The 17,245-nt window shown below is 42.8% G+C and overlaps 1 pseudogene; it reads left to right on the forward strand.

The window, feature by feature from the left end:
* Window positions 1-113: 113 nt before the first annotated feature.
* LOC120861227 overlaps window positions 114-17,245 on the forward strand; it is an 18,787-nt pseudogene continuing 1,655 nt past the window's right edge.

Raw genomic sequence — 17,245 nt, forward strand, 5'->3', positions numbered from 1 at the left:
CTGCGCTCCCGCGGAGGCGCGTGACGCAGGATTCAGCTATCCAATCTACAGGCTTCGGAGGCGGGGCCAAAAGAAGGACTAGTTACTGAGCCGCTTTCTGGCCAGGAAAAAAAATGACCCGACTCAACCAGCCAATCCGAAAGCCGAGCGCGGGGTGGAAGAGGAAAGAGGAGACAGTTCTGAGGTCCAGGAAGGCGTCTGCTGAGTCTGGGCAACAACGGGCGCTGGCGAACTCTCGCGAGGTCTCGGGACTGGTGCGGGAAGGTCTAGTCGGCATTGTGGAAGGGCTTGCGTCCTGAGTGAGGCAAGCTGACGGTGTTGGAGGCTGGCCCCAGCCCCTGACTCAGCTCTGATCAGAGTTAGGCCGTCAAGTTTTGGGGACCCTGTCCAGACACTTTGAGGGAAAAGTCTGCCTGGGTCGAGGAACTGCCTCCAAACGGGCGGAGAGGTCTGGAGAAAATTGAACTAACAATAACAAAAATGAAAGGTTACAGTGAAAAAGAAAAAAGTTTTCCTTTTTCTCTTGTCCTTTTCTGAGTTTTTTTTTTTTTTTTTTTTAACTTTAACTTCCGGATCTGTAGTCGGTAATCAAGGCTAACTTGATATGTAAGCTACATTCTGTATGTATCTCCTTTAAACTGCATGAGCTACATTGTGTACCTGTAGCTTCTGTTAGTTACATTCTAACTCAATGCTAATCACATCCTGTGTTTGGTGCTCACCTTTACAGCAGTCTTTGCATAGCACCCCTTGTAGTTCTCTCTCTCTCTCTCCTTTTTTCTTATACTACAGAAAGGAGGCCACAGTACAATTCATGAAAGACAATGGACCCAACTGCTGGGCTACCTTACACCGTGGAGAAGGAAATGGCAACCTACTCCAATATTCCTGCCTGGATAATTCTATGGACAGAGGAGGCTCCTGGGCTACAGTCCTTTGGGTCACTAAGAGTCGCATAGGACTTAGTGACTAAACAACAACAGCCTGACTCCAGTCTGTTACTGTTTTTGAAACAATGCAAGAGGAAAAAAAAAGACAAGATCCTTACACATTTGTTCCACATTGTTGTAGCCACGCGATCCGGGAAACAAACTCACTCAGAAGGACAATGCAGATAGTGGAGTGCCGTTTATTACACTGGCAGGCCCAAAGCAGAGTTTCCTCTTAGCCAGGGACCCCGACTAGCATTTGTGAAAATCTTTTATACCCCATGTGTATGTGTCTGAACCCATCACCCAAATTCCTTGAGACTTACATAAACCAAGGAAAATACAATCCCAATAACCCCATGATTCACGTGCTATGTGCTCATGTGCTCAAACAAACAATTAGCCAATAATCAATAAACCTGAGGTTACACTCTGATAGATACAGAAAAATTTACCACCTGTCTGGAGGAAGGGGTGATTGGTATATGGTTTCTCTTAGGCGATGAGTAACCTAGATATGATCTTCAAGGTTTCCCTGTCTGGAGTGGGTCTTATCCTTCTGTTGTTGTTTTCATAGGCACTAAACACAGAGTTCAGGGTCCATTGGAAAGGTGGCTGAGCATGATCAGCATGAATAGGCCTAAGATGGAGTCCAGGCCCTATGAATTCCTTCTTCAACAATGCTGACCCCTGACTGTGAGCCCTCATCTATATGATCCCCCAGATTCTTGGGGCGGGGGGAAGGGGGCCACAATTCTTAGGCATGTTCTCCCCTCCAGGCTGGCTGAGGTTTAAAGCCACCTTTCTATTTCCTCCAAATTCCCTCCATATTTTTTCTTTCCAGCTTCAGTGGACAGAGAAAGCCAAGATTCTGGGCAACATCAGAAAGTTCTTTTTTTCACTCAAGCTGTATGAATGGTGAGATATGGTCTTCATTTCATAGAAAAGAAAGAAGACTCAAATGAGGATCATTGGGGCAGTCATGAGGAGGCGTGCAGCTCGGCCCTGGCAGCACAAGTACTGGGGGCAAGGAGGTTAACAACCTCTGCCTGGGCCCTTCCATGATGTCAAAGGCAGAGGAGGCCAAGAAGCTGGCAGGCTGCGTGGTGGTGGAGAAGGAGGTGAGGAATAACCAAGTGCTGGGAACTGGTAGTGACTCTACAGTTGTCCACACAGTGCAACGAATAGCTAAAAGAGGGAAACGAGGGAATTCAAACCACGTTTGTATTCCCACTTCCTTCCAGGCCCATCAGCTTACCCTACAGTATGACTTATCTCTCAGTGAACCAGAGATCAGCCACACCATCGATGGTGCTGATGAAATAGATGCTGACCTCAACCTCACAAGGGCGGTGGAGGCCACCTCACCCAGAAGATTGTGGCCGGCAAAGCCATCCATTTCATTGTGATCGCTGATTTCAGGAAAGATTCAAAGAACCGCGGGGATCAGTGGCACAAGGAGATTCCCACCGAGGTCATCTGATGGCCTATGTCGCAGTGAGCTGAACCGGGACCCAGAAGTTTGGGGGTGCGATTTAACTTCCGCTGGCTGTCAACAAGACAGGTCGTGTGGTGAGGGATAATGGGAACTTTATCCTGGACTGGAAGTTTGACCGGGTCCACAAATGGAGTAAAGTGAACGCAGCTATCAAAATGATCCCAGGCGTGCTGGACATGGGCCTGTTCATCAATATAGTGGATCGAGCCTACTTCAGGATGCAGAACAGCTTGGTGAACAGGAGGGAGAAGCCGTTCTGAACCGGCCTTGCAGGAGCGCAGTGTGTTCCTCTCGTGGCCCCAGCCCCCCTCGGAGGCGGCCACGTCTCTCTGAACCTTTGCCTTAATGTGTCTGTGCCCGGTGGACAACTTGAGAGGGTGAGGGGTTGAGGGTTAAATTCAGTCTTCTGAAGCACTGTTATTAAATGTCTTTTTTAAAAGAGAGATATAATTATATATGTGCTAAGACTCTTCAGTCCTGTTGGACTCTGCAACCCCCATGGACTGTAGCCCCCCAGGCTCCTGTGTCCATGGGATTCTCCAGGCAAGAATACTGGAGTGGATTGCTATCTCCTTCTCCAGGGGATCTTCCCGAACCCAGGGATCAAACCGGTGTCTCTTATGTCTGCTGCATTGGCAAGTGCGTTCTTTACCACCTAGGAAGCCCTTTATACTTTTTTAGTATTAAAAATACTCAGTTTTTAAAATAAAGTAGAACTCGATTTCATGTTTTCTATGAAACATTTACACACACACACACAAAAGGAAGACTGTTTTTTAAAGTTTTAACTTGAACCTGATGGTTAAGCTTCTGAATATTGGGTTTGTTGAGAAATGTAAGTCAAACTTCTTTTGAAACTGGTGAAATGAAGGGCCCAGCCAGCAGCAGTTCCCTGATGCCTTACTGGAAACATGGGAGTTGGTAACTTTTCTACCACACTTTTATTTTTATGTTTTGTTGTGATTACGCACAATACACAGTTACTTGTTCTAAGATGTGAACTACAAAAGTCTGGCAAGCATAGGGGTGTGGTGTGTGGTGGTGACTCAGAATGTGTAAACTATCAGGGGGAAAATGTGGGGGTTCTTCTGCTGAGGTCAAGGGATTCATTCTGACCTCTTTTGTTGAAGATCATTGGACAGAAACACTTGCCAGTACTGCCAAAACACTGCTGTGAAACACCTTTAAATGATTGTCTTTTTGTTGTTGATATTTTTTCATTCCTTTATTGTTACTTTGCATGATTCGGAGTCAGAGGTTGTTACCTCTTCATATTGTTTGAAAGTTGAAATAAAACAGTACAGTGCCAAAAAAGAGAAAAGGCCAGTATCATTGGAACTCAACACAGCAAGCCTGGAGGACTGGGGAGAGGTGTGGCATCTGCTTGTTGGCAGACAGGGGGCTGAAAATGAGAGAACCTAGAACCCCCTGGTTAGGATGGGAGGAGTTACCCTCTAGTGGGGATTGGGCCGTGGTTTCAAATGTACAGGACACATAGATTCTCTCCCTGACTCCAGTGTTTCCTATCGCACAACCTGGGAGTTATTCTTGAATTCCTCTTTCCCTCCCCTTCCAATTTCTTCTTCACACCTTTTTGTTATCTTTGGAATTCATTTTCTTGCTTCTTCCTCGTTACCTTCAACCTAATCTCCCCTAGAGGATTGCAAAAGCCTCCCACCATCTGTTCTCTCTTGCTCTCCACAATAATCCGTTCACCCTATAGCAGCTAGAATAAGCTTTCCAAAATGCAAATCTGATCATATTGCCTCTGTGCCTTGACTTCTCCCCGCCCCAGCTCCCCATCTTATATCACTTTCCCCTTCTTCTCTGCTTTCCAACTCCATTGCCACTCCCAATCCTTGAAACTTGTCATGTTCCTTCTAGTCTCTCTGTCTGGAATACTTCCCAGCATGCCGATTCACACCTCCAAATTGATGTTCACTATTACTTTCTTATAGAGGCCTTCCTTGAACCCCTCTACTCACAACACTCCCTAATCTGAAAAATAAATAAATAAATAAAGTTTCCTTAGTTATGTGCACTCAAAAAACTGTGTTTCCTCAGAGCTTGTACCTCAGTTGGTAATTGTCTATTCACCAATGTGAACATAATATGTCATATTTATAAAACCTGAGCTCTCCTGCTAGACCTCCCTGAAGGTGGCAACCTTTTTATTTTTGGCTTACATTATGTTTTCAGTGCCTTGCATTGTTCCTGGCAGTAGAGGTGTTCAATATTTGTTGAATGAGTCAAGAGATGAATGAATAATTGATCAAATGAATACATGGAGAGACAGCAAAGATCTCCGAGAACAAGTAATATTTGAGCTTCCTTTTCACAAAAGGGAAGGCTCTTCTAGTCACTCAGAACAGTGCTTGCAATGGCTAGGAACACCTCTCTGAAGTGTTCGGAGAAGCGTAAGTCCTCAGGGGTAGATGGAACATAGGATAGTGGGTAATAAAACTAGAAAGATGGTCTGACTGGAGGGAAGGTGGGGGTCACCGCATGCCACTAACAGGTACAGCAAATGTACCACATCCCAACTACTAGATCAGCAGGGATGGCTATTAAAAATATTGTGCGCCTACTATTTGTAAGGCCTTTTGCCAGATGCTCAGTACCCAGAGAGGAGTAAGGCTGCAGTCCGAAGGGTGGAGAAACACCAAGCTGGAGGCTGGCTGCTCAGGGGCTTTCTATGATTATAAGGCAGTCGGCACAGCCCCCATCCAAGTTCACATGCCTGGAAACTTGAGTTTGTCAGGCTACCCAGAGTCAGTCTTGGGGTCACACTAATCACATTTATGAGGAATTCAGTGATTTACGAACAACGTACCTTCTGGTACCAAAATACTTATGTTTGCTCCTCAGGGCACTACCTTCACAGAATCAACATACAAGGGAGATTGATTTTATAGCATAAAAGCCTTTAAAAGAGCTGATAATCAGAGTATCTGCCACACTTATAATAGCATCTAACCTATTTTCTATAGAGCAGTCCGTGACCTGCTTTTGTTTGTCTTTGCTGGACCTCGAATATGGGGAGTTGCAAGCCACTTCTCTTGCTTTATTCTATCACCTCCCTTTTTACTCCATGTTTTCTCCCATAGACGGCACTATAATGTGACTGATATGTTTTTAATTATGCATGTGAATAAAATGGGGCTTCCCAGGTGGCGCTAGTGGTAAAGAACCCTCCTGCCAGCGCAGGAGACGTAAGAGACACAGTCGATCTCTGGATTGGGAAGATCTCCTGGAGGAGGGCATGGCAACCCACTGCAGTACTCTTGTCTGGAAAATCCCCATGGACAGATGAGCCTGGCAGGCTACAGTCCATAGGGCTGCAAAGAGTTGGACACGACTGAAGCGACTTAGCACATGCATTTATAAAATATGTAGGGTTGTATATTTGTTTCCTATTGCTACTGTAACAAATTACCACAAATTTAGTGACTCAAAATAATGCAAATTTATTCCCTGGGGGTCAGAAGTCTAATATCAAGGTTTGGCCTGGATTCATTCCTTCTGGGGGCTTCAGAGGACACTCTGTTTGCTTGCCCTTTTCAGCTACTAGAGGTTGCCAGCATTCCTTAGCTTGTTGCCCCTTCTTCCATCATTCTAACTTCTTGCTTCTGTTGTCACATTTACTTCACACTGTGATCTCCTGCCTCCCTCTCATGAAGACTTTGTGATTATATTGGTCTGACCCATGTAATCTAGGATAATCTCCCCATATAAAGATCCTTAACTACATGTGCAAAGTCCCTTTTGCCATATAAGATGTTAATAACTTAGAGATTCAGAGGATTAAGATGTGGACATCTTTGGGGATTCATTGCTCAATGTACTACAGGTTATTGAGTGTATGTGTTTTTAATTTGCACAAACAACATTGCCATATGTGTGTGTGTGTGTGTGTGTATTTGGAAAAGGAAATGGTAACCCACTTCAATATTTCTTGCCTGGAAAATTCCATGGACAGAGGAGCCGGGAATGCTACAGTCCATGGAGTTGAAAAGAGTAGAACATGACTGAGCATGTGCAAACTATGTTTCTTTTTTTTTTCTTTTTTTCCTGCCATGCTGTGCAGCATGCAGAACTTCCCCTGACCAGGGATCAGATCTGTGCCCCTTGCAGTGAAAGCACAGTCTTTAAAATTTTTTTAAATTTATTTATGGCTGCACTGGGTCTTCGCTGCTGTGTGGGCTTTCCTCTAGCTGTGCCGAGCGGGGGCTACTCTCTAGTTGTGGTGTGCAGGCTTGTCATTGCGATGGCTTCTCTTGTTGCAGAGCATGGACTCTAGGGCGAGTGGGCTTCAATAGCTGTGGCACGAGGGCTCCGTAGTTGTGGTTCCGGGCTCCAGAGCAGTCGCTCAATAGTTGTGGTGCAGGAGATTAGTTACTCTGTGGCACTTGGGATCTTTCTGGATCAAGGATTGAACTTGCGCCTTCTGAATTGGCAGCTGGATTTTTTTTTTTCCCACTGAGTTATCAGGGAAGCCTGAAAGCATAGTCTTAACCACTGGACCACCAGGGAATCCCATATGATTTGATTTTTACTTTTTTTTTTTTGTTTGTCAACTCTGTTTCTAGGATCAATCCTTAGTGCTGTAAATAATCTAATTCATTGCTTTTGATAACTGCATAGGATTCCATGGTAAGCATCCATTATGCTTTGCTTATTTATTCCCTATTTCTACTAATAGTGCTAGAGAATCATCATATGTTGCCCCGTGCAAACCTGTTCATGAATTTTTCTGGGACATATACACAGGAATGGAATTTCTGAATCATGAAATTTATGAAAACTTAATTTCACTAAGTACTTCCAGATCATTTATTCCAAAAGTCTGAAGCTCTTTACACTCTTGATGTATGAGTGTGTTACACATCGAAAGCTGATAGATGCTTTTTTTTTTTTTCTGATAGATGCTTTTAATGTTACTTGAAAGTTATTACCTCTGTCCTTTCCAACATTTGATGTTGTACAATGTCTAATGTTTACAATTAAATGGGTGTTAAGTGAACAATTGGTTATTTTAAATTGTATTTCTCTAATTACTAGTAAGTTTGAATGTTACTTCATGTTCTTATTAGCCCATAGAGATCTCCTTCTGTGAAATGCCTCCTTGTATCCTCTGTGCATTTTTTCCTATTAGTTTTCCTGTCTTTATTCCTGGTGATTTATAAGATGCCACTGTGTATTCTGCATATTAATCCCATGTCCACTTTAGACATTGCAAATATTTCCTTTAGGTCTGTAGTGAAATATAATTGATTTTCTATCTTGTAACCTTAATGAACTTCTTGGTTTTCCTAGTTTGTCAATTGATTCTGTTGGGTTTTCTATAGACATAATTATGTCTTCTGCAAATCAAAACAGTTTTATAAATTCCCTTTCGGTCTTACTCTTTGTTGAGCTTTTTTGTTTTGTTTTATTTGACTTTGCTGGTTTATTTCTTACATCACTGTAGTGAACTTCCAACATTATATTAAACAGTAACAGTGCCTTGACCTTGACTTGTGAGAATCCAGCTAAAGTTTCTCCAAAGGATGGCCTTTTTTTGTGAGACAATCTGAAACTTAAGAAAAATTGCATGAGTGGTACACACAAAATTTTTTCTCAGCCATTTCAGAGTAAGTTGCCAATATGTTGCCTTATCTCCCCCCAGTACTTTAGGGCATATTTCCTGCTAACAAAGACATTCTCCTGCATGACTACAGTGCAGCCATCAAAATCAGGGAAAGAGCACCTATACATTCCTGTCATCTAACCTTCAGACCCCATTCAAGTTCTGCCAGTTTTCTAAGTGATGTCCTTTATAGTAAAAGAATTTGGTCCACAGTCATGAGTTGCATTTAGTTGTCGTGTCTCTTTAGTCTCCTTCAATCTGGAACAGTTCCTCATTAAAAAAAAAAAAGTTTATTTATTTATTTGGCTGCATCAGGTCTTAGTTGCAGCATGCAGAATCTTTAGTTGTGGCATGCAAGCTCTTAGTTGCAGCATGTGGGATCTCGTTCAGGGATCAAAGCCCAGTCCCCTGCACTGAGTGTTCAGAGTCTTAGCCACTGCACCACCAGGGAAGTTCCCAGTTCTTCATTCTCTACTTTCATTACCTGACACTTTTGAGAATGACACGCCAGCTATTTGCAGAATGTCTTTAAATTTGGGTTTGTCCTGATGTTTCCTCATAGTTAGACTCAGGGTATGCATCTCTGACAGGACTGTCACAGAAATGATGCTGTTTTCCTTCAGCTTCATTCTATCAGGTGGTGCCTGTGTCCATTTTTCCTGGAACTCTGATTATTTGATTGAAGTGGTATCTGCCAGGTTTCTTCACTATAGATCACTCTTAATCTTTTGTAATTAATATTTAGGGTGAAGTATTTTAACATTGAAATTGAGCCACCTTCCCAGGTGGCTCAGTGGTAGAGAATTTGTCTGCCAATGCAGGAGACTTAGGTTTGATCCCTGGGCTTGGGAAGATCCCCTAGAGAAGGGACTGGCAACCCTCTCTAGTATTCTTGCCTGGGAAATCCCATGGACAGAAGAACCTGGCTGGCTACAGTCCATGGGGTCAAAAAAAGAGTCAGACACGACTTAGCGACTCAACAACAACTTTAATACTATGTAAATATTCCATTCCTCATAAAAACTTTCACTTTATTTACTAACTATATCACCATGTATTCATAAATTCCTATTATATTCAGTGGACTGTTATTCCATTACTAATATTACTTATCCTGTTCCCCAAGTCATTTCTAATTTGGTCAGCGGGAGCCCTTTCAAGTTTTCCACTGTATCCTTTCAGCATGTTTGTATTCTTTAGCATTCAGCATTTTTTAGCTTTTTTTTTTTTTCCTTTCTGGCACAGAAACATGTTTCAGGCTCAATTTATACTTTCCCTGCATCAGCTCTGGAATCAGCCATTTCTCCAAGGAGCCCTGGTTCCTTTTAGAGGAGAATGTTATTTAGAAACCAAGAGCTGGACACTAGCTGTGCTCATAGCTATTAGGGTATTTCTAACCCCCAGACCCTCTCAGTAGACAGAGCTGAGGCATATATTCTATACAGACACACACACACACGTGCACAAATTCAGTACATTTACATCTGTATTTCTATATCTAAATGTATTGAAAACCATGAGTTCAAGACTGGTATTTTGTTTTAATAAACCATGTCATTCACCTGCTCGAAAATACTTCAAAGGCTTTTACTGTCCTTACCAGATGTCTTAGGAACTTGCCAAAATAAGGTAGGCTCTCTTCTCTTTGCCAGAGTCCAGTTAATGAATTGAGATTTTAAATTTCACAATAAAAAGAGATCAGCCAAAAAGGGATTTTTCTATAGTTGCTTTATTTGAAGATTCATATACCCAAGGGCTCCCCTGATGGCTCAGTGGTAAAGAATCCACCTGCCAATGCAGGAGACTCGGGTTCAATTCCTAATCTGGGAAGATCCCATATTCAGCAGGGCCACTAAGCCAGTGTGCCAACCATTGAGCCCATGCCCTAGAGACCGGGAGCCACAACTGCCAAGTCTGTGTGCCGCGACTGTGGAAGCTCACACGCCCTAGAGCCCATGCTCTGCTACAAGAGAAGCTGCTGAAATGAAAAGACCACGTACCACAGCCAGAGAGTGGCCCCCGCTCGCCTCAACTGGACAGGAAGCCAGCACAGTCCCGAAGACCCAGCACAGCCAAAACTAACTAAATTTATTTTTTTAAGTAATATACCCAACAGACATAACCTACTGTGGTTTCTTAGCCCTCTGCTGGAGAGGTTTATTCTTTCATTTCAAATATTTGAGACTCCTTTTTGTCTTAAAAGGAGTAGCAAAGGTTCACTTACAGTCAAGCTCTATGGGCCTGACCTGGTAACTCATTCCTAGAACAAAAGTGCTAGTATTCCTCTTTTAAAATCCTGACTAGCACAGAATTGACTGACAATGATGATGATCATTTGCAACTTTTCTTTCCTCATTTTAGATATTAAGAAGCAAGCATTTTCTAAATCAAAGCTATAATGAGGTGCTACCTCACACCAGTCAGAATGGTCATCATTAAAAAGGCTACAAATAACAGGACTTCCCTGGTAGTACAGTGGCTAAGAATCCACCTTGCAATTCCAGGGACACTGGTTCAGTCCTTGGTCTGAGAAGATTCCACATGCCGCTGGCAACTAAGCCGCGAGCCCGTGAGCTGCAGCCCCTGAAGCCCCGGGGCCGAGAGGCCAGGCTCCGCATCCAGAGAGACCACCACAATGAGAGGCCCACACCACAGCCAGAGAGGAGCCCCGCTCGCTGCAGCTAGAGAAAACCTGTGCACAGGCAAAGAAGGCCCAGTGCAACCAAAAATAGGCACATACATATTTTCCTAAAGTCTATAAATGACAAATGTTGGAGAGGGTGTGGAGAAAAAGGAATCCTTGTACACTGTTGGTGACAATGTAAGTTGGTACAGTCACTATGGAAAACAGTATGGAGATTCCTTAAAAAAAAATAAAAAGAGTTACCATAGGATCTAGCTATCCCACCCCTGGACATATATCTGGAGAAAACTCTAATTTGTAAAGACATATGCACCCCAGTGTTCATAGCAGCACTATTTACAAGTTAAGACATAGAGACAGCCTACATGTCTTTCAACAGATGAATGGATAAAAAGATGTGGTACATATATACAATGGATACTACTTAGCCATTGAAAAGAATTAAATAATGCCACTTATATCACCCTGCTTATTTAACTTATATGCAGAGTACATCATGAGAAACCCTGGGCTGGAAGAAACACAAGCTGGAATCAAGATTGCTGGGAGAAATATCAATAACCTCAGATATGCAGATGACTCCACCCTTATGGCAGAAAGTGAAGAGGAACTAAAAAGCCTCTTGATAAAAGTGGAAGAGGGGAGGGAAAAAGTTGGCTTAAAGCTCAACATTCAGAAAACTAAGATCATGGCATCCGGTCCCATCACTTCATGGGAAATAGATGGGGAAACAGTGGAAACAGTGTCAGACTTTATTTCTGGGGGCTCCAAAATCACTGCAGATGGTGACTACAGCCATGAAATTAAAAGAAGCTTACTCCTTGGAAGAAAAGTTATGACCAACCTAAATAGTATATTCAAAAGCAGAGACATTTCTTTGCCAACTAAGGTCCGTCTAGTCAAGGCTATGGTTTTTCCTGTGGTCATGTATGGATGTGAGAGTTGGACTGTGAAGAAGGCTGAGCACTGAAGAATTGATGCTTTTGAACTGTGGTGTTGGAGAAGACTCTTGAGAGTCCCTTGGACTGCAAGGAGATCCAACCTGTCCATTCTGAAGGAGATCAGCCCTAGGATTTCTTTGGAAGGAATGATGCTAAAGCTGAAATTCCAGTACTTTGGCCACCTCATGCGAAGAGTTGACTCATTGGAAAAGACTTTGATGCTGGGAGGGATTTGGGGCAGGAGGAGAAGGGGACGACCGAGGATGAGATGGCTGGATGGCATCACAGACTCGATGGACGTGAGTCTGAGTGAACTCCAGGAGATGGTGATGGACAGGGAGGCCTGGCGTGCTGCGATTCATGAGGTCGCAAAGAGTCGGACACGACTGAGCGACTGAACTGAACTGAACTGAACTGATGACAACAAGGGTGCAACTAAAGATTATCATACTAAGTGAAATAAGTCAGAGAAAGAAAAATACTATATCACTTACATGTGAAATCAAAATATGATACAAATGAATTATTTACAAAACAGAAACAGACTCACAGACATAGAAAACAAACTTCTGGTTGCCAAAAGGGAAAGGAGGTGGGGGAGGGATAAATTAGGAGTGTGAGATTAACATATACACACTGCTATGTAGATAACTATCAAGGTCTTACTGTATAGCACAGGGAGCTATATTCAATATCCTGTAATAAACCACAATGGAAAAGAAAGAAAAAAAAACAAGCATTTTCTATTCTCTAACATAAACTTTTAAACGTAGTAAATATATGAGTCTAGGCAAAGAGATAAAAGAATTTTGCTGTATGTTGTAAAATGTATAAATTATCTCTTGGGCTAGACAGACCTTAATCCAGTAACAATAGTGATATTTTATTAGCCCATTTCTCCTTCAGAAAAAGAAAGATTGTAATAGGGTTTATTATAAAGATAAGCTCCATGTAACAGTGGCTTAAATGAGAGAGAAATTTATCTTTCACTTAAATAATCCTATAATATGCTATAGTTGTGCAGGTTGTGTTGTGCGGAAAGGGAGTGCTAAGGAATGAATTGCATCCCCCCAAATTCATATGTTGAAGACCTAACCCCCATGTGATGGTTACCTGGAGATGGAGCCTATGGGAGATTAGTTAGGTTTATGTGGGGTCATAAGGGTGGATTTCGCATGACGAGATTAGTGCCCTTGTAAGATAAGACATCAGAGAACTTGCTCTTCCTTTGCCCCACCCAGATGAAGGCACAGTGAGAAGACAGCTGTCTACCAGCCAGAAACAGAGCCCTCACTAGAAGCTGACCATGCTGGCGCTTTAATCTTGGACTTGTCCCCTCTGGAACTGTGAGGATATTCATTTCTGTTGTTTTAAGCCACCCAGTCATAATATTTTGAATGGATTTGGCATCTTTGTCAAAAATTAACTGACCATAGAGATGTGGGTTTATTTCTGGACTCTCGGTTCTATTGCATTGGCGTGTATGCCTACCCTATGACAACATCATACTATTTTGATTACTTTAGCTGTAATAAGTTTTGAAGTCTAGAAGTGTGAGTCCTCCAACCTTGTTCTTTTTCTCAAGATTGTTTTGTCTATTCAGGCCTTTTGCCATTACATGCAAATTGGAGGATCAGCTTTTCCATTTCTGAAAAAAATCCTCTTTTTTACTTTTAAAGTCAAATTTATTTTCTGTCTTTCACAGAGTTGGCTTTCTTGAAATATTTAGTGATTCTTAATTATGTGCTCACTTTTGTAACTGTTATTACTGGTTAGACTCTCTTCCTTTTCTCTCTTTCTCTCTCTTTGCCATACCATGCAGTTTGCTGGATCTTAATTTCCTAACCACGAATGATCGAACCCATGCCAATGCAGTGAAAGCTCGGAATCCTAACCACTGCACCACCAGGGAACTGCCAGTCTTGCTTTTCTTTTAAAGAGCCCACATAGGGTGAGGAGGGTGTCACTTCACAGGCTAGTTTCACTGTTGGGCTATTTTCAGTGAAAAGAGGGGAGGAGTAGGGCATGCCTTCCATCGCTGCTGCAGGGATCAAGGCAATGGGTTGTTGCTCCTTTGATACTTCAATGTAATCATCTTGTTTATTTCTCCTGGTCTGCTTCTTCTAACATTTGGGGATGGAACATCCTTTGTGCTACTCCTCATCTCCACAGAAAAGCTCTTCTGTCGAGAGTTCTACACTGTAGTTTACCTTTCCAGCTACCCATTGCCTGTGGCAGAAAGCTTCTGAGATAGGCCACAGTAATCCCTGCTACCTGGTGGATGTGCCCCTCTGTCGTCCCCTCCCCTTGAGGGCGACTTGGAAGTAGAATATGACAGAGTGATGTGATGTTACCTCCAAGGCTGAGGGATAAAAAGACTGTTGTTCTGTCTTGGGTGCTCTCTCTTTGAAAAACTCACCCTTGGGAGGAAACCAGCTGCCGGCCCAGGAAGCCGCCTGATGAATTATGAACTTCCCTAGCAAGCCCCTGTAATTGTATAATCTAATTCTTTGCAGTAAGTCTCTCAATATATACCTCCTGCTGGTTATGCCTCTCTGGATGCACCCTGACTGATGCAGATTTTGGTACCTCAGAATGGATGCTGTAGCCAATACCTAAATGTAAATACCTAAAATTCTGTGAAACCAAATTTGAAATTTGGTGATGTAGAAAGTCTGGAATAACTTTGAGGAGCATAATAGAAACTCTGCGATAGGCTTCAATACCAGGGTTGAAACTGTTAGATAAATAAACTATTTATTAAAACTAGGGGGAAAAGCCCTAGCTTGCTTTGAACAGACTGTTAGTAGAAATATGAATATCAACTCTCCTATTGAGGGCTCAGAAAGAAGCAAGGAGCATTGTAGAAAATATTTGCATTACTTTAGAAAATACATAAATCATCACAAAGCGACTGTTGGTGGAAATATGAACATTAAAGGTGCTGTTGGCATTGAGGACTCAGAAGCAAATGAGAAACATGCTATTGGAAAACAGAAGAGAGGAACTGTTTTTTATTTGGCAGAGAACGCTTAGCAGAATTGTGTCTTACATTTATGTGAAAGGCAGAATTTGTAACAATGAACATGGGTATTTAGCTTTCTTGCTAAGTGTTGAAGGTGGCACCTGGTTTCTTGCTGCTTACAGTAAAATCTGAAAGGGAAGAGATAAATTGAAGGAAGAAATGTTAAGCAAGAAAAGAATCAGAATGTGGTATTTGGGAAATTCTTGGCCTACCCATATTGCAAAAGATGATAAAATTAGGTCATTTACTGTCTGGAAAGTGTTCCCTGAGGAGAAATATAAGAATATAACTCAACAATCTTCTGTCAGTGCCTGAAAGTGAAAGTGAAGGTCACTCAGTGGTGTCCGACTCTGCGACCCTATGGACTACACAGTCCATGGGATTCTCCAGGCCAGAATACTGGAGTGGGTAGCTGTTTCCTTCTCCAGGGGATCTTCCCAACCCAGGGATCGAACCCAGGCCTCCCACATTGCAGCAGATTCTTTACCAGCTGGGCCAACCGGGAAGCCCAAGAGCTAGGGTAGCCTAGCCCTTCTCCAGAGGATTTTCCCAACCCAGGAATCAAACCAGGGTCTCCTGCATTGCAGATGGATTCTTTACCAACTAGGAAGCATCAAAAGTCAAGGTATTCAGTCACACAAAGGATCATTTGGAGAGATTAGCCATGTGACTCATGGACCTCCTTAGCCATTTGAGCAAAAACCAAGCATAGAAATGGGATTATCCAAAAAGATTAGTGCAAGTTCTTTTTGTCTAATAGGGTAAATCCCAGAGACATACACAGGAAACCCACACAGTTCTTAAGGATGTCACACAAGCAGAGACACTGCCAGCTTGTAGTGAAAGGGACAGATAGAGGGCAAAATGGAAGAAAGCTGTCAGTTCAGTTCAGTTCAGTCGCTCAGTCGTGTCCGACTCTTTGCGACCCCATGAATTGCAGCACGCCAGGCCTCCCTGTCATTCAACAACTCCCAGAGTTCACTCAAATTCATGTCCATCGAGTCAGTGATGCCATCCAGCCATCTCATCCTCTGTCGTCCCCTTCTCCTCCTGCCCCCAATCCCTCCCAGCATCAAAGTCTTGTCCAATGAGTCAACTCTTCGCATGAGGTGGCCAAAGTACTGGAGCTTCAGCCTTAGCATCATTCCTTCCAAAGAAATCCCAGGGCTGATCTCCTTCAGAATGGACTGGTTGGATCTCCTTGCAGTCCAAGGGACTCTCAAGAGTCTTCTCCAACACCACAGTTCAAAAGCATCAATTCTTCAGTGTTCAGCCTTCTTCACAGTCCAACTCTCACATCCATACATGACCACTGGAAAAACCAAATAGCCTTGACTAGACGGACCTTAGTCGGGAAAGTAATGTCTCTGCTTTTGAATATGCTATCTATGTTGGTCATAACTTTTCTTCCAAGGAGTAAGCGTCTTTTAATTTCATGGCTGCAGTCACCATCTGCAGTGATTTTGGAGCCCAAAAAAATAGTCTGACACTGTTTCCACTGTTTCCCCATCTATTTCCCATGAAGTGATGGGACCGGATGCCATGATCTTCGTTTTCTGAATGTTGAGCTTTAAGCCAACTTTTTCGCTCTCCTCTTCCACTTTCATCAGGAGGCTTTTTAGTTCCTCTTCACTTTCTGCCATAAGGGTGGAGTCATCTGCATATCTGAGGTTATTGATATTCTCCCGGCAATCTTGATTCCAGCTTGTGTTTCTTCCAGTCCAGCGTTTCTCATGATGTACTCTGCATATAAGTTAAATAAGCAGGGTGACAATATACAGCCTTGACGTACTCCTTTTCCTATTTGGAACCAGTCTGTTGTTCCATGTCCAGTTCTAACTGTTGCTTTCTGACTTGCATACAGGTTTCTCAAGAGGCAGGTCAGGTGGTCTGGTATTCCCATCTCTTTCAGAATTTTCCACAGTTTATTGTGATCCACACAGTCAAAGGCTTTGGCATAGTCAATAAAGCAGAAATAGATGTTTTTTTGGAACTCTCTTGCTTTTTCCATGATCCAGAGGATGTTGGCAATTTGATCTCTGGTTCCTCTGCCTTTTCTAAAACCAGCTTGAACATCTGGAAGTTCACAGTTCACGTATTGCTGAAGCCTGGCTTGGAGAATTTTGAGCATTACTTTACTAGTGTGTGAGATGAGTGCAATTGTGCGGTAGTTTGAGCACTTTTTGGCATTGCCTTTCTTTGGGATTGGAATGAAAATTGACCTTTTCCAGTCCTGTGGCCACTGCTGAGTTTTCCAAATTTGCTGGCATGTTGAGTGCAGCACTTTCACAGCATCATCTTTCAGGATTTGAAATAGCTCCACTGGAATTCCATCACCTCCACTAGCTTTGTTCATAGTGATGCTTTCTAAGGCCCACTTGACTTCACATTCCAGGATGTCTGGCTCTAGGTGAGTGATCACACCATCGTGATTATCTGGGTTGTGAAGATCTTTTTGTACAGTTCTTCTGTGTATTCTTGCCACCTCTTCTTAGTATCTTCTCTTCTGTTAGGTCCATAGCATTTCTGTCCTTTATTGAGCCCATCTTTGCATGAAATGTTCCCGTGGTACCTCTAAT

The sequence above is a fragment of the Oryx dammah genome, unplaced genomic scaffold (assembly GCF_014754425.2).
Source record: "Oryx dammah isolate SB20612 unplaced genomic scaffold, SCBI_Odam_1.1 HiC_scaffold_11232, whole genome shotgun sequence".
NCBI classification, from domain to species: Eukaryota; Metazoa; Chordata; class Mammalia; order Artiodactyla; family Bovidae; genus Oryx; species Oryx dammah.